General features: G+C 48.2%; 5 non-coding genes across 5 annotated transcripts; all 5 read right to left on the bottom strand.

The window, feature by feature from the left end:
- Nucleotides 1–1264: 1264 nt before the first annotated feature.
- Nucleotides 1265–1336, bottom strand: TRNAE-UUC (transfer RNA glutamic acid (anticodon UUC)). Its single transcript has one exon. It is a non-coding gene; the product is annotated as a tRNA-Glu (tRNA).
- Nucleotides 1337–5887: 4551 nt separating this feature from the next.
- On the bottom strand, nucleotides 5888–5959 carry TRNAE-UUC (transfer RNA glutamic acid (anticodon UUC)). The gene has a single exon. It is a non-coding gene; the product is annotated as a tRNA-Glu (tRNA).
- Nucleotides 5960–10503: 4544 nt separating this feature from the next.
- TRNAE-UUC (transfer RNA glutamic acid (anticodon UUC)) lies at nucleotides 10504–10575 on the bottom strand. Its single transcript has one exon. It is a non-coding gene; the product is annotated as a tRNA-Glu (tRNA).
- Nucleotides 10576–12815: 2240 nt separating this feature from the next.
- On the bottom strand, nucleotides 12816–12887 carry TRNAE-UUC (transfer RNA glutamic acid (anticodon UUC)). Its single transcript has one exon. It is a non-coding gene; the product is annotated as a tRNA-Glu (tRNA).
- Nucleotides 12888–15118: 2231 nt separating this feature from the next.
- On the bottom strand, nucleotides 15119–15190 carry TRNAK-UUU (transfer RNA lysine (anticodon UUU)). The gene has a single exon. It is a non-coding gene; the product is annotated as a tRNA-Lys (tRNA).
- Nucleotides 15191–23172: the final 7982 nt, after the last annotated feature.

Raw genomic sequence — 23172 nt, forward strand, 5'->3', positions numbered from 1 at the left:
ATGTGTGTGTGTTTACAAAGGATGTCTAAAGTGTATGCTGTGAGGTCAGGTTGCAGTTCACTACTTGCACTTGCGCCTTTCACAAGTGTGAGTACCCAGTTACACTAATGTCTGCTGTGACTTGTTATTCTGAGAGTCATGTGCTAAAGGGGGGCTTCCACCCTAGTTTGAAGGACCAGAGTACGAATGCCCCAGGGCACAGGAAGTACACAGTCCTCATTGATACAACTGTGGCCCAGTAACTTCTGACTGCCCTTTGACCCCACAGACTGGCACATATATGTCATCAGACTACAGCACCGTGGTACATCTGCACACATGTGCATGTACACGTCAGCCAGTTTTTTATTCATTTATGTGCTAATACTGTTCAGCATCAGGATGTGATGTCGAAGGAGAAAGGTGGAGAGCGCCGAAGTCTCTGGTATTTCAAGACAAAACTAGAGACCTTTTCACACTCATATACTGCTCCAGGCAGATCTTCCACTGCAAATGCAAGTCATATGAGTCCAGCTGAAAACTGTTTATTTTTGGGTACTTGCTTTAGTCAAAGGTTACCATTTGCAACTCACAAAAAAAAAGCAAAGGGCAATTTCATACATTAACACTTTGGTAAAGTCGTTCTTTCACACCGTACATTTCCGTAAGTTTCTCTCTCCTTGTAAGTTATCCGGTGTGAAGGCCGCGTGGAGTCAGGTCCACACTGTGCATCTTACTGTTGTGTAGCCAGAGTAGAGAGGTGTCCACACAGACACAGGACGTAGACAACACCTGTGTGTAGCATCACGTGCCATTGGTTGCAAAATGTGGACACTGCAAACAGCAGCTGCAATATCACAGATGATATAAAACACATAAAGTGCTCAAGTCTTATACTAGAAACAACACAGCAGGGGAATCATGTCATAAAACAAATGATGAACCCACAGTATGGACGGGGCAGGTAATAAAATGCGAATTTCCCATGGTGGGACCACAGTCAATTGCTGCCTTCTTTTCTCCGTGCCCTGGTCTCATTATATAATCTGTACTTTTTGTTGTGCAATAAAAGAAAAACAAGGAATAACCCTTCATAGTATTAATGTACAGGTCAAGGGCTGGGGAGAGAGGGCAGTAGATTTGGGGGTCGGTGTAAACTTCTGACGGCATTAGATGGAAGCAGAAGACAAAGCAAGTGACATTTATTAAGACTTTAGGTGCATTTAGGTTTATAGAAAAAAACTGAGAAAGATTAAAATGTCTGAGTAGTGAAAAAAAAATGGATTTCCCATACCGGGAGTCGAACCCGGGCCACCTGGGCGAAAACCAGGAATCCTAACCGCTAGACCATATGGGAACTGTGACCTCTTCATACAGCTCAGTTTATGTGAGGTGTCTCCCAAGGTCACAATGCATTCCGTACACTGAGAGTTATATTGTTCTTCTCAGTAGTACACAATCAATTGGGGTAACAGACACCTCACTTCTGACAAAAGAGAAGGAATGACCAGAAGTCATCATTTCTGCCACAACCTGTCAGGTCTCATTATTTACAACCTTAGAACTTCTACACATACACAGAGCCCAGGACACGGAGGACAGCAGCAGTCCCTGCATTGACTATTACTAACCCCTCCCCTTGAGCCAGACAAAGCCACGCCCCTCCCCCAGGACACCCCTTGACTCCTGGGTTTCCTCACCAGACTGATGGCCCCACAGACCCCTCTCCAGTTATCTTCCAGCTGCTTCCTTGACAACACTCCCCTGCACCTGTCATAGGCTCCAGGCTGCCCTCCTGGGGCTCGAGTTATACTCCTTCTCTATCTACCTATCTACTAACAGCACCGACTCCAGTCCTGACACTGGATTGGTTCACACAAAGAAGAAGCAGCTCAGAAGTAGTCTGGGTTGTTCCCAGGTACCTGCATCTTCACAGAGTGACCGCCAGGGGGCAGCACAGCCAAAGCACTCACAGCCCACAAGCCTACGAATCATCAATTGGATGTCAGCAGCCTTGTCAGAGGCGCAGAGACTAGTAATTCCACAGTATTTTGGGACAGCAGAGGAAGAAGCAAGTGCTGAGCTGAAGTGGTCACTGCTGTTTTGTCACAACACCAGACATATGTTCTTAAAAGCATGTAAGCGCACATTCTTAGGCATTCTCGGTCGTCTTCTCCCTTTCTGACATTATACCAATTGTATACACCCGAATGGAGAAAAGTTCAAATATAAGGTACTAGGAATATGCGCCAAAGGTAGGCAAATTAAACATTTCAAGTACAAATATTACCATATTTATTGATGTAAAATGTAAACAAGTTAGACTGAAAATATGTGTGTGTGTTTACAAAGGAAGTCTAAAGTGTATGCTGTGAGGTCAGGTTGCAGTTCACTACTTGCACTTGCGCCTTTCACAAGCGTGAGTACCCAGTTACACTAATGTCTGCTCTGACTTGTTATTCTGAGAGTCATGTGCTAAAGGGGGGCTTCCACCCTAGTTTGAAGGACCAGAGTACGAATGCCCCAGGGCACAGGAAGTACACAGTCCTCATTGATACAACTGTGGCCCAGTAACTTCTGACTGCCCTTTGACCCCACAGACTGGCACATATATGTCATCAGACTACAGCACCGTGGTACATATGCACACATGTGCATGTACACGTCAGCCAGTTTTTTATTCATTTATGTGCTAATACTGTTCAGCATCAGGATGTGATGTCGAAGGAGAAAGGTGGAGAGCGCCGAAGTCTCTGGTATTTCAAGACAAAACTAGAGACCTTTTCACACTCATATACTGCTCCAGGCAGATCTTCCACTGCAAATGCAAGTCATATGAGTCCAGCTGAAAACTGTTTATTTTTGGGTACTTGCTTTAGTCAAAGGTTACCATTTGCAACTCACAAAAAAAAAGCAAAGGGCAATTTCATACATTAACACTTTGGTAAAGTCGTTCTTTCACACCGTACATTTCCGTAAGTTTCTCTCTCCTTGTAAGTTATCCGGTGTGAAGGCCACGTGGAGTCAGGTCCACACTGTGCATCTTACTGTTGTGTAGCCAGAGTAGAGAGGTGTCCACACAGACACAGGACGTAGACAACACCTGTGTGTAGCATCACGTGCCATTGGTTGCAAAATGTGGACACTGCAAACAGCAGCTGCAATATCACAGATGATATAAAACACATAAAGTGCTCAAGTCTTATACTAGAAACAACACAGCAGGGGAATCATGTCATAAAACAAATGATGAACCCACAGTATGGACGGGGCAGGTAATAAAATGCGAATTTCCCATGGTGGGACCACAGTCAATTGCTGCCTTCTTTTCTCCGTGCCCTGGTCTCATTATATAATCTGTACTTTTTGTTGTGCAATAAAAGAAAAACAAGGAATAACCCTTCATAGTATTAATGTACAGGTCAAGGGCTGGGGAGAGAGGGCAGTAGATTTGGGGGTCGGTGTAAACCTCTGACGGCATTAGATGGAAGCAGAAGACAAAGCAAGTGACATTTATTAAGACTTTAGGTGCATTTAGGTTTATAGAAAAAAACTGAGAAAGATTAAAATGTCTGAGTAGTGAAAAAAAAAATGGATTTCCCATACCGGGAGTCGCACCCGGTCTGCCTGGGTGAAAACCAGGAATCCTAACCGGTAGACCATATGGAAACTGTGACCTCTTCATACAGCTCAGTGTATGTGAGGTGTCTCCCAAGGTCACACTGCATTCTGTACACTGAGAGTTATATTGTTCTTCTCAGTAGTACACAATCAATTGGGGTAACAGACACCTCACTTCTGACAAAAGAGAAGGAATGACCAGAAGTCATCATTTCTGCCACAACCTGTCAGGTCTCATTATTTACAACCTTAGAACTTCTACATATACACAGAGCCCAGGACACGGAGGACAGCAGCAGTCCCTGCATTGACTATTACTAACCCCTCCCCTTGAGCCAGACAAAGCCACGCCCCTCCCCCAGGACACCCCTTGACTCTTGGGTTTCCTCACCAGACTGATGGCCCCACAGACCCCTCTCCAGTTATCTTCCAGCTGCTTCCTTGACGACACTCCCCTGCACCTGTCATTGGCTCCAGGCTGCCCTCCTGGGGCTCGAGTTATACTCCTTCTCTATCTACCTATCTACTAACAGCACCGACTCCAGTCCTGACACTGGATTGGTTCACACAAAGAAGAAGCAGCTCAGAAGTAGTCTGGGTTGTTCCCAGGTACCTGCATCTTCACAGAGTGACCGCCAGGGGGCAGCACAGCCAAAGCACTCACAGCCCACAAGCCTACGAATCATCAATTGGATGTCAGCAGCCTTGTCAGAGGCGCAGAGACTAGTAATTCCACAGTATTTTGGGACAGCAGAGGAAAAAGCAAGTGCTGAGCTGAAGTGGTCACTGCTGTTTTGTCACAACACCAGACATATGTTCTTAAAAGCATGTAAGCGCACATTCTTAGGCATTCTCGGTCGTCTTCTCCCTTTCTGACATTATACCAATTGTATACACCCGAATGGAGAAAAGTTCAAATATAAGGTACTAGGAATATGCGCCAAAGGTAGGCAAATTAAACATTTCAAGTACAAATATTACCATATTTATTGATGTAAAATGTAAACAAGTTAGACTGAAAATATGTGTGTGTGTTTACAAAGGAAGTCTAAAGTGTATGCTGTGAGGTCAGGTTGCAGTTCACTACTTGCACTTGCGCCTTTCACAAGCGTGAGTACCCAGTTACACTAATGTCTACTCTGACTTGTTATTCTGAGAGTCATGTGCTAAAGGGGGGCTTCCACCCTAGTTTGAAGGACCAGAGTACGAATGCCCCAGGGCACAGGAAGTACACAGTCCTCATTGATACAACTGTGGCCCAGTAACTTCTGACTGCCCTTTGACCCCACAGACTGGCACATATATGTCATCAGACTACAGCACCGTGGTACATATGCACACATGTGCATGTACACGTCAGCCAGTTCTTTATTCATTTATGTGCTAATACTGTTCAGCATCAGGATGTGATGTCGAAGGAGAAAGGTGGAGAACGCCGAAGTCTCTGGTATTTCAAGACAAAACTAGAGACCTTTTCACACTCATATACTGCTCCAGGCAGATCTTCCACTGCAAATGCAAGTCATATGAGTCCAGCTGAAAACTGTTTATTTTTGGGTACTTGCTTTAGTCAAAGGTTACCATTTGCAACTCACAAAAAAAAAGCAAACGGCAAATTCATACATTAACACTTTGGTAAAGTCGTTCTTTCACACCGTACATTTCCGTAAGTTTCTCTCTCCTTGTAAGTTATCCGGTGTGAAGGCCGCGTGGAGTCAGGTCCACACTGTGCATCTTACTGTTGTGTAGCCAGAGTAGAGAGGTGTCCACACAGACACAGGACGTAGACAACACCTGTGTGTAGCATCACGTGCCATTGGTTGCAAAATGTGGACACTGCAAACAGCAGCTGCAATATCACAGATGATATAAAACACATCAAGTGCTCAAGTCTTATACTAGAAACAACACAGCAGGGGAATCATGTCATAAAACAAATGATGAACCCACAGTATGGACGGGGCAGGTAATAAAATGCGAATTTCCCATGGTGGGACCACAGTCAATTGCTGCCTTCTTTTCTCCGTGCCCTGGTCTCATTATATAATCTGTACTTTTTGTTGTGCAATAAAAGAAAAACAAGGAATAACCCTTCATAGTATTAAGGTACAGGTCAAGGGCTGGGGAGAGAGGGCAGTAGATTTGGGGGTCGGTGTAAACTTCTGACGGCATTAGATGGAAGCAGAAGACAAAGCAAGTGACATTTATTAAGACTTTAGGTGCATTTAGGTTTATAGAAAAAAACTGAGAAAGATTAAAATGTCTGAGTAGTGAAAAAAAAATGGATTTCCCATACAGGGAGTCGAACCCGGGCCACCTGGTTGAAAACCAGGAATCCTAACCGCTAGACCATATGGGAACTGTGACCTCTTCATACAGCTCAGTGTATGTGAGGTGTCTCCCAAGGTCACAATGCATTCCGTACACTGAGAGTTATATTGTTCTTCTCAGTAGTACACAATCAATTGGGGTAACAGACACCTCACTTCTGACAAAAGAGAAGGAATGACCAGAAGTCATCATTTCTGCCACAACCTGTCAGGTCTCATTATTTACAACCTTAGAACTTCTACACATACACAGAGCCCAGGACACGGAGGACAGCAGCAGTCCCTGCATTGACTATTACTAACCCCTCCCCTTGAGCCAGACAAAGCCACGCCCCTCCCCCAGGACACCCCTTGACTCCTGGGTTTCCTCACCAGACTGATGGCCCCACAGACCCCTCTCCAGTTATCTTCCAGCTGCTTCCTTGACGACACTCCCCTGCACCTGTCATAGGCTCCAGGCTGCCCTCCTGGGGCTCGAGTTATACTCCTTCTCTATCTACCTATCTACTAACAGCACCGACTCCAGTCCTGACACTGGATTGGTTCACACAAAGAAGAAGCAGCTCAGAAGTAGTCTGGGTTGTTCCCAGGTACCTGCATCTTCACAGAGTGACCGCCAGGGGGCAGCACAGCCAAAGCACTCACAGCCCACAAGCCTACGAATCATCAATTGGATGTCAGCAGCCTTGTCAGAGGCGCAGAGACTAGTAATTCCACAGTATTTTGGGACAGCAGAGGAAGAAGCAAGTGCTGAGCTGAAGTGGTCACTGCTGTTTTGTCACAACACCAGACATATGTTCTTAAAAGCATGTAAGCGCACATTCTTAGGCATTCTCGGTCGTCTTCTCCCTTTCTGACATTATACCAATTGTATACACCCGAATGGAGAAAAGTTAAAATATAAGGTACTAGGAATATGCGCCAAAGGTAGGCAAATTAAACATTTCAAGTACAAATATTACCATATTTATTGATGTAAAATGTAAACAAGTTAGACTGAAAATATGTGTGTGTGTTTACAAAGGAAGTCTAAAGTGTATGCTGTGAGGTCAGGTTGCAGTTCACTACTTGCACTTGCGCCTTTCACAAGTGTGAGTACCCAGTTACACTAATGTCTGCTCTGACTTGTTATTCTGAGAGTCATGTGCTAAAGGGGGGCTTCCACCCTAGTTTGAAGGACCAGAGTACGAATGCCTCAGGGCACAGGAAGTACACAGTCCTCATTGATACAACTGTGGCCCAGTAACTTCTGACTGCCCTTTGACCCCACAGACTGGCATATATATGTCATCAGACTATAGCACCGTGGTACATATGCACACATGTGCATGTACACGTCAGCCAGTTTTTTATTCATTTATGTGCTAATACTGTTCAGCATCAGGATGTGATGTCGAAGGAGAAAGGTGGAGAGCGCCGAAGTCTCTGGTATTTCAAGACAAAACTAGATACCTTTTCACACTCATATACTGCTCCAGGCAGATCTTCCACTGCAAATGCAAGTCATATGAGTCCAGCTGAAAACTGTTTATTTTTGGGTACTTGCTTTAGTCAAAGGTTACCATTTGCAACTCACAAAAAAAAAGCAAAGGGCAATTTCATACATTAACACTTTGGTAAAGTCGTTCTTTCACACCGTACATTTCCGTAAGTTTCTCTCTCTTTGTAAGTTATCCGGTGTGAAGGCCACGTGGAGTCAGGTCCACACTGTGCATCTTACTGTTGTGTAGCCAGAGTAGAGAGGTGTCCACACAGACACAGGACGTAGACAACACCTGTGTGTAGCATCACGTGCCATTGGTTGCAAAATGTGGACACTGCAAACAGCAGCTGCAATATCACAGATGATATAAAACACATAAAGTGCTCAAGTCTTATACTAGAAACAACACAGCAGGGGAATCATGTCATAAAACAAATGATGAACCCACAGTATGGACGGGGCAGGTAATAAAATGCGAATTTCCCGTGGTGGGACCACAGTCAATTGCTGCCTTCTTTTCTCCGTGCCCTGGTCTCATTATATAATCTGTACTTTTTGTTGTGCAATAAAAGAAAAACAAGGAATAACCCTTCATAGTATTAATGTACAGGTCAAGGGCTGGGGAGAGAGGGCAGTAGATTTGGGGGTCGGTGTAAACCTCTGACGGCATTAGATGGAAGCAGAAGACAAAGCAAGTGACATTTATTAAGACTTTAGGTGCATTTAGGTTTATAGAAAAAAACTGAGAAAGATTAAAATGTCTGAGTAGTGAAAAAAAAAATGGATTTCCCATACCGGGAGTCGAACCCGGGCTGCCTGGGTGAGAACCAGGAATCCTAACCGGTAGACCATATGGAAACTGTGACCTCTTCATACAGCTCAGTGTATGTGAGGTGTCTCCCAAGGTCACACTGCATTCCGTACACTGAGAGTTATATTGTTCTTCTCAGTAGTACACAATCAATTGGGGTAACAGACACCTCACTTCTGACAAAAGAGAAGGAATGACCAGAAGTCATCATTTCTGCCACAACCTGTCAGGTCTCATTATTTACAACCTTAGAACTTCTACACATACACAGAGCCCAGGACACGGAGGACAGCAGCAGTCCCTGCATTGACTATTACTAACCCCTCCCCTTGAGCCAGACAAAGCCACGCCCCTCCCCCAGGACACCCCTTGACTCCTGGGTTTCCTCACCAGACTGATGGCCCCACAGACCCCTCTCCAGTTATCTTCCAGCTGCTTCCTTGACGACACGCCCCCGGAAGCTGTCATAGGCTCCAGGCTGCCCTCCTGGGGCTCGAGTTATACTCCTTCTCTATCTACTAACAGCACCGACTCCAGTCCTGACACTGGATTGGTTCACACAAAGAAGAAGCAGCTCAGAAGTAGTCTGGGTTGTTCCCAGGTACCTGCATCTTCACAGAGTGACCGCCAGGGGGCAACACAGCCAAAGCACTCACAGCCCACAAGCTTACGAATCATCAATTGGATGTCAGCAGCCTTGTCAGAGGCGCAGAGACTAGTAATTCCACAGTATTTTGGGACAGCAGAGGAAGAAGCAAGTGCTGAGCTGAAGTGGTCACTGCTGTTTTGTCACAACACCAGACATATGTTCTTAAAAGCATGTAAGCGCACATTCTTAGGCATTCTCGGTCGTCTTCTCCCTTTCTCACATTATACCAATTGTATACACCCGAATGGAGAAAAGTTAAAATATAAGGTACTAGGAATATGCGCCAAAGGTAGGCAAATTAAACATTTCAAGTACAAATATTACCATATTTATTGATGTAAAATGTAAACAAGTTAGACTGAAAATATGTGTGTGTGTTTACAAAGGATGTCTAAAGTGTATGCTGTGAGGTCAGGTTGCAGTTCACTACTTGCACTTGCGCCTTTCACAAGTGTGAGTACCCAGTTACACTAATGTCTGCTCTGACTTGTTATTCTGAGAGTCATGTGCTAAAGGGGGGCTTCCACCCTAGTTTGAAGGACCAGAGTACGAATGCCCCAGGGCACAGGAAGTACACAGTCCTCATTGATACAACTGTGGCCCAGTAACTTCTGACTGCCCTTTGACCCCACTGACTGGCACATATATGTCATCAGACTATAGCACCGTGGTACATATGCACACATGTGCATGTACACGTCAGCCAGTTTTTTATTCATTTATGTGCTAATACTGTTCAGCATCAGGATGTGATGTCGAAGGAGAAAGGTGGAGAGCGCCGAAGTCTCTGGTATTTCAAGACAAAACTAGAGACCTTTTCACACTCATATACTGCTCCAGGCAGATCTTCCACTGCAAATGCAAGTCATATGAGTCCAGCTGAAAACTGTTTATTTTTGGGTACTTGCTTTAGTCAAAGGTTACCATTTGCAACTCACAAAAAAAAAGCAAAGGGCAATTTCATACATTAACACTTTGGTAAAGTCGTTCTTTCACACCGTACATTTCCGTAAGTTTCTCTATCCTTGTAAGTTATCCGGTGTGAAGGCCGCGTGGAGTCAGGTCCACACTGTGCATCTTACTGTTGTGTAGCCAGAGTAGAGAGGTGTCCACACAGACACAGGACGTAGACAACACCTGTGTGTAGCATCACGTGCCATTGGTTGCAAAATGTGGACACTGCAAACAGCAGCTGCAATATCACAGATGATATAAAACACATAAAGTGCTCAAGTCTTATACTAGAAACAACACAGCAGGGGAATCATGTCATAAAACAAATGATGAACCCACAGTATGGACGGGGCAGGTAATAAAATGCGAATTTCCCATGGTGTGACCACAGTCAATTGCTGCCTTCTTTTCTCCGTGCCCTGGTCTCATTATATAATCTGTACTTTTTGTTGTGCAATAAAAGAAAAACAAGGAATAACCCTTCATAGTATTAATGTACAGGTCAAGGGCTGGGGAGAGAGGGCAGTAGATTTGGGGGTCGGTGTAAACTTCTGACGGCATTAGATGGAAGCAGAAGACAAAGCAAGTGACATTTATTAAAACTTTAGGTGCATTTAGGTTTATAGAAAAAAACTGAGAAAGATTAAAATGTCTGAGTAGTGAAAAAAAAATGGATTTTCCATACCGGGAGTCGAACCCGGGCCGCCTGGGTGAAAACCAGGAATCCTAACCGCTAGACCATATGGGAACTGTGACCTCTTCATACAGCTCAGTGTATGTGAGGTGTCTCCCAAGGTCACAATGCATTCCGTACACTGAGAGTTATATTGTTCTTCTCAGTAGTACACAATCAATTGGGGTAACAGACACCTCACTTCTGACAAAAGAGAAGGAATGACCAGAAGTCATCATTTCTGCCACAACCTGTCAGGTCTCATTATTTACAACCTTAGAACTTCTACACATACACAGAGCCCAGGACACGGAGGACAGCAGCAGTCCCTGCATTGACTATTACTAACCCCTCCCCTTGAGCCAGACAAAGCCACGCCCCTCCCCCAGGACACCCCTTGACTCCTGGGTTTCCTCACCAGACTGATGGCCCCACAGACCCCTCTCCAGTTATCTTCCAGCTGCTTCCTTGACGACACTCCCCTGCACCTGTCATAGGCTCCAGGCTGCCCTCCTGGGGCTCGAGTTATACTCCTTCTCTATCTACCTATCTACTAACAGCACCGACTCCAGTCCTGACACTGGATTGGTTCACACAAAGAAGAAGCAGCTCAGAAGTAGTCTGGGTTGTTCCCAGGTACCTGCATCTTCACAGAGTGACCGCCAGGGGGCAGCACAGCCAAAGCACTCACAGCCCACAAGCCTACGAATCATCAATTGGATGTCAGCAGCCTTGTCAGAGGCGCAGAGACTAGTAATTCCACAGTATTTTGTGACAGCAGAGGAAGAAGCAAGTGCTGAGCTGAAGTGGTCACTGCTGTTTTGTCACAACACCAGACATATGTTCTTAAAAGCATGTAAGCGCACATTCTTAGGCATTCTCGGTCGTCTTCTCCCTTTCTGACATTATACCAATTGTATACACCCGAATGGAGAAAAGTTCAAATATAAGGTACTAGGAATATGCGCCAAAGGTAGGCAAATTAAACATTTCAAGTACAAATATTACCATATTTATTGATGTAAAATGTAAACAAGTTAGACTGAAAATATGTGTGTGTGTTTACAAAGGAAGTCTAAAGTGTATGCTGTGAGGTCAGGTTGCAGTTCACTACTTGCACTTGCGCCTTTCACAAGCGTGAGTACCCAGTTACACTAATGTCTGCTCTGACTTGTTATTCTGAGAGTCATATGCTAAAGGGGGGCTTCCACCCTAGTTTGAAGGACCAGAGTACGAATGCCCCAGGGCACAGGAAGTACACAGTCCTCATTGATACAACTGTGGCCCAGTAACTTCTGACTGCCCTTTGACCCCACAGACTGGCACATATATGTCATCAGACTATAGCACCGTGGTACATATGCACACATGTGCATGTACACGTCAGCCAGTTTTTTATTCATTTATGTGCTAATACTGTTCAGCATCAGGATGTGATGTCGAAGGAGAAAGGTGGAGAGTGCCGAAGTCTCTGGTATTTCAAGACAAAACTAGAGACCTTTTCACACTCATATACTGCTCCAGGCAGATCTTCCACTGCAAATGCAAGTCATATGAGTCCAGCTGAAAACTGTTTATTTTTGGGTACTTGCTTTAGTCAAAGGTTACCATTTGCAACTCACAAAAAAAAAGCAAAGGGCAATTTCATACATTAACACTTTGGTAAAGTCGTTCTTTCACACCGTACATTTCCGTAAGTTTCTCTCTCCTTGTAAGTTATCCGGTGTGAAGGCCACATGGAGTCAGGTCCACACTGTGCATCTTACTGTTGTGTAGCCAGAGCAGAGAGGTGTCCACACAGACACAGGACGTAGACAACACCTGTGTGTAGCATCACGTGCCATTGGTTGCAAAATGTGGACACTGCAAACAGCAGCTGCAATATCACAGATGATATAAAACACATAAAGTGCTCAAGTCTTATACTAGAAACAACACAGCAGGGGAATCATGTCATAAAACAAATGATGAACCCACAGTATGGACGGGGCAGGTAATAAAATGCGAATTTCCCATGGTGGGACCACAGTCAATTGCTGCCTTCTTTTCTCCGTGCCCTGGTCTCATTGTATAATCTGTACTTTTTGTTGTGCAATAAAAGAAAAACAAGGAATAACCCTTCATAGTATTAATGTACAGGTCAAGGGCTGGGGAGAGAGGGCAGTAGATTTGGGGGTCGGTGTAAACCTCTGACGGCATTAGATGGAAGCAGAAGACAAAGCAAGTGACATTTATTAAGACTTTAGGTGCATTTAGGTTTATAGAAAAAAACTGAGAAAGATTAAAATGTCTGAGTAGTGAAAAAAAAAATGGATTTCCCATACCGGGAGTCGAACCCGGGCTGCCTGGGTGAAAACCAGGAATCCTAACCGGTAGACCATATGGGAACTGTGACCTCTTCGTACAGCTCAGTGTATGTGAGGTGTCTCCCAAGGTCACACTGCATTCCGTACACTGAGAGTTATATTGTTCTTCTCAGTAGTACACAATCAATTGGGGTAACAGACACCTCACTTCTGACAAAAGAGAAGGAATGACCAGAAGTCATCATTTCTGCCACAATCTGTCAGGTCTCATTATTTACAACCTTAGAACTTCTACACATACACAGAGCCCAGGACACGGAGGACAGCAGCAGTCCCTGCATTGACTATTACTAACCCCTCCCCTTGAGCCAGACAAAGCCACGCCCCTCCCCCAGGACACCCCTTGACTCCTGGGTTTCCTCACCAGACTGATGGCCCCACAGACCCCTCTCCAGTTATCTTCCAGCTGCTTCCTTGACGACACTCCCCTGCAGCTGTCATAGGCTCCAGGCTGCCCTCCTGGGGCTCGAGTTATACTCCTTCTCTATCTACTAACAGCACCGACTCCAGTCCTGACACTGGATTGGTTCACACAAAGAAGAAGCAGCTCAGAAGTAGTCTGGGTTGTTCCCAGGTACCTGCATCTTCACAGAGTGACCGCCAGGGGGCAGCACAGCCAAAGCACTCACAGCCCACAAGCTTACGAATCATCAATTGGATGTCAGCAGCCTTGTCAGAGGCGCAGAGACTAGTAATTCCACAGTATTTTGGGACAGCAGAGGAAGAAGCAAGTGCTGAGCTGAAGTGGTCACTGCTGTTTTGTCACAACACCAGACATATGTTCTTAAAAGCATGTAAGCGCACATTCTTAGGCATTCTCGGTCGTCTTCTCCCTTTCTGACATTATACCAATTGTATACACCCGAATGGAGAAAAGTTAAAATATAAGGTACTAGGAATATGCGCCAAAGGTAGGCAAATTAAACATTTCAAGTACAAATATTACCATATTTATTGATGTAAAATGTAAACAAGTTAGACTGAAAATATGTGTGTGTGTTTACAAAGGATGTCTAAAGTGTATGCTGTGAGGTCAGGTTGCAGTTCACTACTTGCACTTGCGCCTTTCACAAGTGTGAGTACCCAGTTACACTAATGTCTGCTCTGACTTGTTATTCTGAGAGTCATGTGCTAAAGGGGGGCTTCCACCCTAGTTTGAAGGACCAGAGTACGAATGCCCCAGGGCACAGGAAGTACACAGTCCTCATTGATACAACTGTGGCCCAGTAACTTCTGACTGCCCTTTGACCCCACTGACTGGCACATATATGTCATCAGACTATAGCACCGTGGTACATATGCACACATGTGCATGTACACGTCAGCCAGTTTTTTATTCATTTATGTGCTAATACTGTTCAGCATCAGGATGTGATGTCGAAGGAGAAAGGTGGAGAGCGCCGAAGTCTCTGGTATTTCAAGACAAAACTAGAGACCTTTTCACACTCATATACTGCTCCAGGCAGATCTTCCACTGCAAATGCAAGTCATATGAGTCCAGCTGAAAACTGTTTATTTTTGGGTACTTGCTTTAGTCAAAGGTTACCATTTGCAACTCACAAAAAAAAAGCAAAGGGCAATTTCATACATTAACACTTTGGTAAAGTCGTTCTTTCACACCGTACATTTCCGTAAGTTTCTCTCTCCTTGTAAGTTATCCGGTGTGAAGGCCGCGTGGAGTCAGGTCCACACTGTGCATCTTACTGTTGTTTAGCCAGAGTAGAGAGGTGTCCACACAGACACAGGACGTAGACAACACCTGTGTGTAGCATCACGTGCCATTGGTTGCAAAATGTGGACACTGCAAACAGCAGCTGCAATATCACAGATGATATAAAACACATAAAGTGCTCAAGTCTTATACTAGAAACAACACAGCAGGGGAATCATGTCATAAAACAAATGATGAACCCACAGTATGGACGGGGCAGGTAATAAAATGCGAATTTCCCATGGTGGGACCACAGTCAATTGCTGCCTTCTTTTCTCCGTGCCCTGGTCTCATTATATAATCTGTACTTTTTGTTGTGCAATAAAAGAAAAACAAGGAATAACCCTTCATAGTATTAATGTACAGGTCAAGGGCTGGGGAGAGAGGGCAGTAGATTTGGGGGTCGGTGTAAACCTCTGACGGCATTAGATGGAAGCAGAAGACAAAGCAAGTGACATTTATTAAGACTTTAGGTGCATTTAGGTTTATAGAAAAAAACTGAGAAAGATTAAAATGTCTGAGTAGTGAAAAAAAAATGGATTTCCCATACCGGGAGTCGAACCCGGGCCGCCTGTGTAAAAACCAGGAATCCTAACCGCTAGACCATATGGGAACTGTGACCTCTTCATACAGCTCAGTGTATGTGAGGTGTCTCCCAAGGTCACACTGCATTCCGTACACTGAGAGTTATATTGTTCTTCTCAGTAGTACACAATCAATTGGGGTAACAGACACCTCACTTCTGACAAAAGAGAAGGAATGACCAGAAGTCATCATTTCTGCCACAACCTGTCAGGTCTCATTATTTACAACCTTAGAACTTCTACACATACACAGAGCACAGGACACGGAGGACAGCAGCAGTCCCTGCATTGACTATTACTAACCCCTCCCCTTGAGCCAGACAAAGCCACGCCCCTCCCCCAGGACACCCCTTGACTCCTGGGTTTCCTCACCAGACTGATGGCCCCACAGATCCCTCTCCAGTTATCTTCCAGCTGCTTCCTTGACGACACTCCCCTGCACCTGTCATAGGCTCCAGGCTGCCCTCCTGGGGCTCGAGTTATACTCCTTCTCTATCTACTAACAGCACCGACTCCAGTCCTGACACTGAATTGGTTCACACAAAGAAGAAGCAGCTCAGAAGTAGTCTGGGTTGTTCCCAGGTACCTGTATCTTCACAGAGTGACCGCCAGGGGGCAGCACAGCCAAAGCACTCACAGCCCACAAGCTTACGAATCATCAATTGGATGTCAGCAGCCTTGTCAGAGGCGCAGAGACTAGTAATTCCACAGTATTTTGGGACAGCAGAGGAAGAAGCAAGTGCTGAGCTGAAGTGGTCACTGCTGTTTTGTCACAACACCAGACATATGTTCTTAAAAGCATGTAAGCGCACATTCTTAGGCATTCTCGGTCGTCTTCTCCCTTTCTGACATTATAAATCAAATCAAATCATTAACATTTATAAAGCGCGCTACTCACCCGTGCGGGTCTCAAGGCGCTAGGGGGGAAAAGGGGGGGTTATCGCTGCTCGAACAGCCAAGTCTTTAGGAGTCTCCGGAAAGCGGAGTGGTCCTGGGTGGTCCTGAGGCTGGTGGGGAGGGAGTTCCAGGTCTTGGCCGCCAGGAAGGAGAAAGATCTCCCACCCGCCGTGGAGCGGCGGGTGCGAGGGACGGCAGCAAGTGCGAGGCCAGCTGAGCGGAGGGGGCGGGTGGGGACGTAGAAGCTGAGGCGTCTGTTGAGGTATTCCGGTCCCTTGTTGTGGAGGGCTTTGTGTGCGTGGGTGAGAAGACGGAAGGTGATCCTTTTGCTGACTGGGAGCCAATGCAGGTGTCTCAGGTGTGCGGAGATGTGGCTGTTGCGGGGTACGTCGAGGATGAGGCGGGCCGAGGCGTTTTGGATGCGTTGCAGGCGGTTTTGGAGTTTGGCGGTGGTCCCGGCGTAGAGGGTGTTGCCGTAGTCCAGGCGACTCGTGACAAGGGCATGGGTCACGGTTTTTCTGGTGTCGGCGGGGATCCAGCGGAAGATCTTGCGGAGCATGCGGAGAGTGAGGAAGCAGGCGGAGGACACGGCGTTGACTTGCTTGGTCATGGTGAGAAGAGGGTCCAGGATGAAGCCGAGGTTGCGGGCGTGGTCTGCGGGGGTCGGTGCGGTGCCGAGGGCCGTGGGCCACCAGGAGTCGTCCCAGGCAGACGGGGTGTTGCCGAGGATGAGGACTTCCGTTTTTTCAGAGTTCAGCTTTAGGCGGCTGAGCCTCATCCAATCTGCGACGTCCTTCATACCCTCTTGTAGGTTGGTCTTGGCGCTGGCGGGGTCCTTGGTGAGGGAGAGTACAAGTTGGGTGTCGTTGGCGTAGGAGGTGATGATGATGTCGTGCTTGCGTACGATGTCGGCGAGGGGGCTCATGTAGACATTGAAGAGTGTCGGGCTGAGCGATGAGCCTTGGGGTACGCCGCAGATGATCTTGGTGGGTTCTGAGTGAAACGGAGGGAGGTAAACTCTTTGGGAGCGGTTAGCGAGGAAGGAGGCGATCCAGTCCAGGGCCTGGCCTTGGATCCCGGTGGAGCGTAGGCGGGTGATTAGGGTGCGGTGACAGACGGTGTCAAAGGCAGCCGAGAGGTCGAGGAGAATGAGGGCGACTGTTTCACCGTTGTCCATCAGGGTTCTGATGTCGTCTGTGACTGAGATGAGGGCGGTTTCCGTGCTGTGGTTGGTTCGGAATCCGGTTTGTGAAGGGTCGAGCAGGTTGTTGTCTTCCAGGAAGGTGGTCAGCTGTTTGTTGACGGTCTTTTCTATTACCTTGGCTGGGAAAGGTAGAAGAGAGATGGGGCGGAAGTTTTTCAGGTCGCTTGGGTCAGCCGTAGGTTTCTTTAGTAGGGCGTTGACTTCAGCGTGCTTCCAGCATTCGGGGAAGGTAGCAGAAGAAAAAGAAGAGTTGATGACGGTCTGGAGGTGCGGGGCGATGATGTCGTCGGCTTTGTTAAAGATGAAGTGCGGGCAGGGGTCCGAAGGGGCGCCGGAGTGGATAGAGTTCATGATGGATTTGGTTTCTTCCGTGTTGATGTGGGTCCAGTTGTTGAGGGTGATGTCCGGGGAAGCGGGTTCAGTGGTGTGTGGTTGGGTCTGGTGTCCGAAGCTGTCGTGGAGGTCGCTGATCTTGCGATGGAAGAAAGTGGCGAGGGATTCGCACAAATCCTGTGAGGGCGTGACGGCGTTGGCGCTGGCGCTGGGGTTGGAGAACTCTTTGACGATGCTGAAGAGTTCTCTGCTGTTGTGGCTGTTTTTGTCTAGTCTGTCGGTGAAAAAGTTCCTTTTGGCAGTGCGGATCAGGTGGTGGTGTTCGCGTGTAGCGTTCTTGAGGGCGGTCATGTTGTCCGCGGTGTGGTCCTTGCGCCAGGCCTTCTCAAGGGCACGACAAGTTTTCTTTGATTCTTTGAGGGTGTCAGAGAACCAGAGAGGTTTTTTGGTGTTGGTCTGTCGATGCGTGCGTTTGAGGGGAGCAAGGTTGTCAGCGCAGTTGGAGATCCAGTTTGTGAGGTTGAGAGCTGCGTCGTTGGGGTCGGTGGTGAGGGTGGGTTGGTTGGCGGCGAGAGCGGAGAAGAGTTGCTCTTCAGGGATCTTGTTCCACTGTCGACGAGGGGTGGGTTGAGTGCGGAGGTGGGAGGTCTCGCGTCGGAATGTGAAGTGGACGCAGCTGTGGTCGGTCCAGTGTAGGGCAGAGGTGTGGCTGAAGAAGACGTGTTTGCTGGCGGAGAAGATAGGGTCGAGCGTGTGTCCGGCGATGTGGGTGGCGGTGTTCACCAGTTGTTTGAGGCCGAGGTTGGCGAGGTTGTCGAGCAGGGTGGTGGTGTTGGGGTCGTTGTTTTGTTCCAGATGGAAGTTGAGGTCGCCTAGGAGGATGTAGTCCGGTGAGGCGAGGGCGTGCGGGGAGATGAAGTCGGCGATGGCGTCGCTGAAAGAGGCGCGAGGTCCGGGAGGACGGTAGACGAGGGATCCTCTGAGGGTGGTCCTTGGGTCGGTGCGAATCTGAAAATGCAGGTGTTCAGCGGCGAGGGGGGGGTCTTCGGTGGAGGTGGTGACGCTGATGGAGTCTTTGAAGATGATGGCGACACCTCCTCCTACTTGGTTGGTGCGGTCTTTTCTGGAGATCTTGTAGCCTTCGGGGATGGCGGGTAGCGATGTCTGGAGCAGAGGAGGCGTTCATCCATGTCTCCGTGATGAAGGCGACGTCCGGGGCTGTGGAGTCCAGGAGGTCCCAAAGTTCAAAGGCGTGCTTGTGGACGGAACGAGCGTTGATCAGGATGCACTTGAGGTGGTTGATGGCGCGTGGGCTTGTGGTCGTGGTAGTTGCGTGGTGGAAGATGCGTTTGCAGGAGTTGCAGGCGAAGGGTCCATGGGTGCGTTTGGGGTGAGCTAGGAAGCAGGTTTTGGAGCGCCCTGGGTTGAGGGCGTGGAGGGTGGTGGGGTCGTAGCGGATCAGCGGGGCTTGGGGGAGCTGGGGACCAGGGGTCGTGGCGCTGGGCGCGGGCCAGGCGCGGACGGGCGCCATAAGAGGTAGGAGGGGGGGGGAGGGGTCAGCTGGGGGCGAATGGGAGCTGGGGGGCGGGGGCGTGCAGGAGGTCGCGGCGGGAAAGCGCGAGGGAGGGGGGGGACAGGTAGAGTGAGAGGAGCTGGGGGAGGGGGTTTAGGGTGGAGGAGGGTGAGTGTTAGGAGGTTTGGAGATTAGGGAGAGAGATAGGAGTAGGGTTGTGAAGATAGGGGAGGGGGGGTTGTAGAGGTGGGTGAGGGAGAGAGGTAGAGTGAGAGGATAGGGAGATAGGTAGTAGAGGGGGTGGCGGGAGGGGGGAGAGATAGAGAAATAGATAGAGAAAATAGATAGAGAAGTCGATAGATAGGGAAATAGATAGATAGACAGATAGGTAGGTAGGAGGAGGTGGAGAGTGGGGGAGTTAGATAGTGAGATAGGGAGCTAGAGAGATAGGAAGATAGGAGGAGTGAGGGAGGTAGATAGCGAACGGGTTAGCTAGGGGTGAGAGAGGGGGAGGCGAGTGAGGGAGGGGGATGAGGAAGGAGCAGGAGGGCAGGCTCGGGGGAAGAAGACGGAGGAGGTAGAAGAGCCGAAGACAGGAGAACAGAAGACAGAAGAACAGAAGAACAGAAGATCGGAAGATCGGAAGAGCAGAAGAACAGAGAAGAACAGAGAAGAACAGAGAAGAACAGAGAAGAACCGAGAAGAAGAACACAGAAGCACCGAGAAGAACAGAGAAGAAGAACACAGAAGACCGGAAGAACACAGAAGAACAGAAGGGAAGAACAGAAGAACAGAAGAGAAGAACAGAAGAACACAGAAGAAGATTGCAGAGGGGGAGCGAGGAGGAAGAGACAGAGAGGAGGAAAAGAAGCAGGAGCAGGAGAGAAGGTGAGTGGCGCGGGGCAGGGCGAGGGGCTGGGAGGAGGGGGGTACTTACAGTTAGGTGGGTCTCAGGAACACAGGAACTCGGGAACTTGGAGGAGCTGCAGCGGCAGGGGGAGCGACCTACCCTTGGGTCAAGGGTCGCTACCACTGTCGCGCAGCGGCCGCCATAAGAGGTAGGAGGGGGGGGGAGGGGTCAGCTGGGGGCGAATGGGAGCTGGGGGGCGGGGGCGTGCAGGAGGTCGCGGCGGGAAAGCGCGAGGGAGGGGGGGGACAGGTAGAGTGAGAGGAGCTGGGGGAGGGGGTTTAGGGTGGAGGAGGGTGAGTGTTAGGAGGTTTGGAGATTAGGGAGAGAGATAGGAGTAGGGTTGTGAAGATAGGGGAGGGGGGGTTGTAGAGGTGGGTGAGGGAGAGAGGTAGAGTGAGAGGATAGGGAGATAGGTAGTAGAGGGGGTGGCGGGAGGGGGGGAGAGATAGAGAAATAGATAGAGAAAATAGATAGAGAAGTCGATAGATAGGGAAATAGATAGATAGACAGATAGGTAGGTAGGAGGAGGTGGAGAGTGGGGGAGTTAGATAGTGAGATAGGGAGCTAGAGAGATAGGAAGATAGGAGGAGTGAGGGAGGTAGATAGCGAACGGGTTAGCTAGGGGTGAGAGAGGGGGAGGCGAGTGAGGGAGGGGGATGAGGAAGGAGCAGGAGGGCAGGCTCGGGGGAAGAAGACGGAGGAGGTAGAAGAGCCGAAGACAGGAGAACAGAAGACAGAAGAACAGAAGAACAGAAGACAGAAGAACAGAGAAGAACAGAGAAGAACAGAGAAGAACAGAGAAGAACCGAGAGGAAGAACACAGAAGCACCGAGAAGAACAGAGAAGAAGAACACAGAAGACCGGAAGAACACAGAAGAACAGAAGAACAGAAGAGAAGAACAGAAGAACACAGAAGAAGATTGCAGAGGGGGAGCGAGGAGGAAGAGACAGAGAGGAGGAAAAGAAGCAGGAGCAGGAGAGAAGGTGAGTGGCGCGGGGCAGGGCGAGGGGCTGGGAGGAGGGGGGTACTTACAGTTAGGTGGGTCTCAGGAACACAGGAACTTGGGAACTTGGAGGAGCTGCAGCGGCAGGGGGAGCGACCTACCCTTGGGTCAAGGGTCGCTACCACTGTCGCGCAGCGGCCGCCATAAGAGGTAGGAGGGGGGGGGAGGGGTCAGCTGGGGGCGAATGGGAGCTGGGGGGCGGGGCGTGCAGGAGGTCGCGGCGGGAAAGCGCGAGGGGGGGGGGGGACAGGTAGAGTGAGAGGAGCTGGGGGAGGGGGTTTAGGGTGGAGGAGGGTGAGTGTTAGGAGGTTTGGAGATTAGGGAGAGAGATAGGAGTAGGGTTGTGAAGATAGGGGAGGGGGGGTTGTAGAGGTGGGTGAGGGAGAGAGGTAGAGTGAGAGGATAGGGAGATAGGTAGTAGAGGGGGTGGCGGGAGGGGGGGAGAGATAGAGAAATAGATAGAGAAAATAGATAGAGAAGTCGATAGATAGGGAAATAGATAGATAGACAGATAGGTAGGTAGGAGGAGGTGGAGAGTGGGGGAGTTAGATAGTGAGATAGGGAGCTAGAGAGATAGAGAGATAGGAAGATAGGAGGAGTGAGGGAGGTAGATAGCGAACGGGTTAGCTAGGGGTGAGAGAGGGGGAGGCGAGTGAGGGAGGGGGATGAGGAAGGAGCAGGAGGGCAGGCTCGGGGGAAGAAGACGGAGGAGGTAGAAGAGCCGAAGACAGGAGAACAGAAGACAGAAGAACAGAAGAACAGAAGATCGGAAGATCGGAAGAGCAGAAGAACAGAGAAGAACAGAGAAGAACAGAGAAGAACCGAGAAGAACCGAGAAGAAGAACACAGAAGCACCGAGAAGAACAGAGAAGAAGAACACAGAAGACCGGAAGAACACAGAAGAACAGAAGGGAAGAACAGAAGAACAGAAGAGAAGAACAGAAGAACACAGAAGAAGATTGCAGAGGGGGAGCGAGGAGGAAGAGACAGAGAGGAGGAAAAGAAGCAGGAGCAGGAGAGAAGGTGAGTGGCGCGGGGCAGGGCGAGGGGCTGGGAGGAGGGGGGTACTTACAGTTAGGTGGGTCTCAGGAACACAGGAACTCGGGAACTTGGAGGAGCTGCAGCGGCAGGGGGAGCGACCTATACCAATTGTATACACCCGAATGGAGAAAAGTTCAAATATAAGGTACTAGGAATATGCGCCAAAGGTAGGCAAATTAAACATTTCAAGTACAAATATTACCATATTTATTGATGTAAAATGTAAACAAGTTAGACTGAAAATATGTGTGTGTGTTTACAAAGGATGTCTAAAGTGTATGCTGTGAGGTCAGGTTGCAGTTCACTACTTGCACTTGCGCCTTTCACAAGTGTGAGTACCCAGTTACACTAATGTCTGCTCTGACTTGTTATTCTGAGAGTCATGTGCTAAAGGGGGGCTTCCACCCTAGTTTGAAGGACCAGAGTACGAATGCCCCAGGGCACAGGAAGTACACAGTCCTCATTGATACAACTGGGGCCCAGTAACTTCTGACTGCCCTTTGACCCCACAGACTGGCACATATATGTCATCAGACTATAGCACTGTGGTACATATGCACACATGTGCATGTACACGTCAGCCAGTTTTTTATTCATTTATGTGCTAATACTGTTCAGCATCAGGATGTGATGTCGAAGGAGAAAGGTGGAGAGCGCCGAAGTCTCTGGTATTTCAAGACAAAACTAGAGACCTTTTCACACTCATATACTGCTCCAGGCAGATCTTCCACTGCAAATGCAAGTCATATGAGTCCAGCTGAAAACTGTTTATTTTTGGGTACTTGCTTTAGTCAAAGGTTACCATTTGCAACTCACAAAAAAAAAGCAAAGGGCAATTTCATACATTAACACTTTGGTAAAGTCGTTCTTTCACACCGTACATTTCCGTAAGTTTCTCTCTCCTTGTAAGTTATCCGGTGTGAAGGCCGCGTGGAGTCAGGTCCACACTGTGCATCTTACTGTTGTTTAGCCAGAGTAGAGAGGTGTCCACACAGACACAGGACGTAGACAACACCTGTGTGTAGCATCACGTGCCATTGGTTGCAAAATGTGGACACTGCAAACAGCAGCTGCAATATCACAGATGATATAAAACACATAAAGTGCTC

This window comes from Pleurodeles waltl, unplaced genomic scaffold, assembly GCF_031143425.1.
Source record: "Pleurodeles waltl isolate 20211129_DDA unplaced genomic scaffold, aPleWal1.hap1.20221129 scaffold_39, whole genome shotgun sequence".
Taxonomy (NCBI): domain Eukaryota; kingdom Metazoa; phylum Chordata; class Amphibia; order Caudata; family Salamandridae; genus Pleurodeles; species Pleurodeles waltl.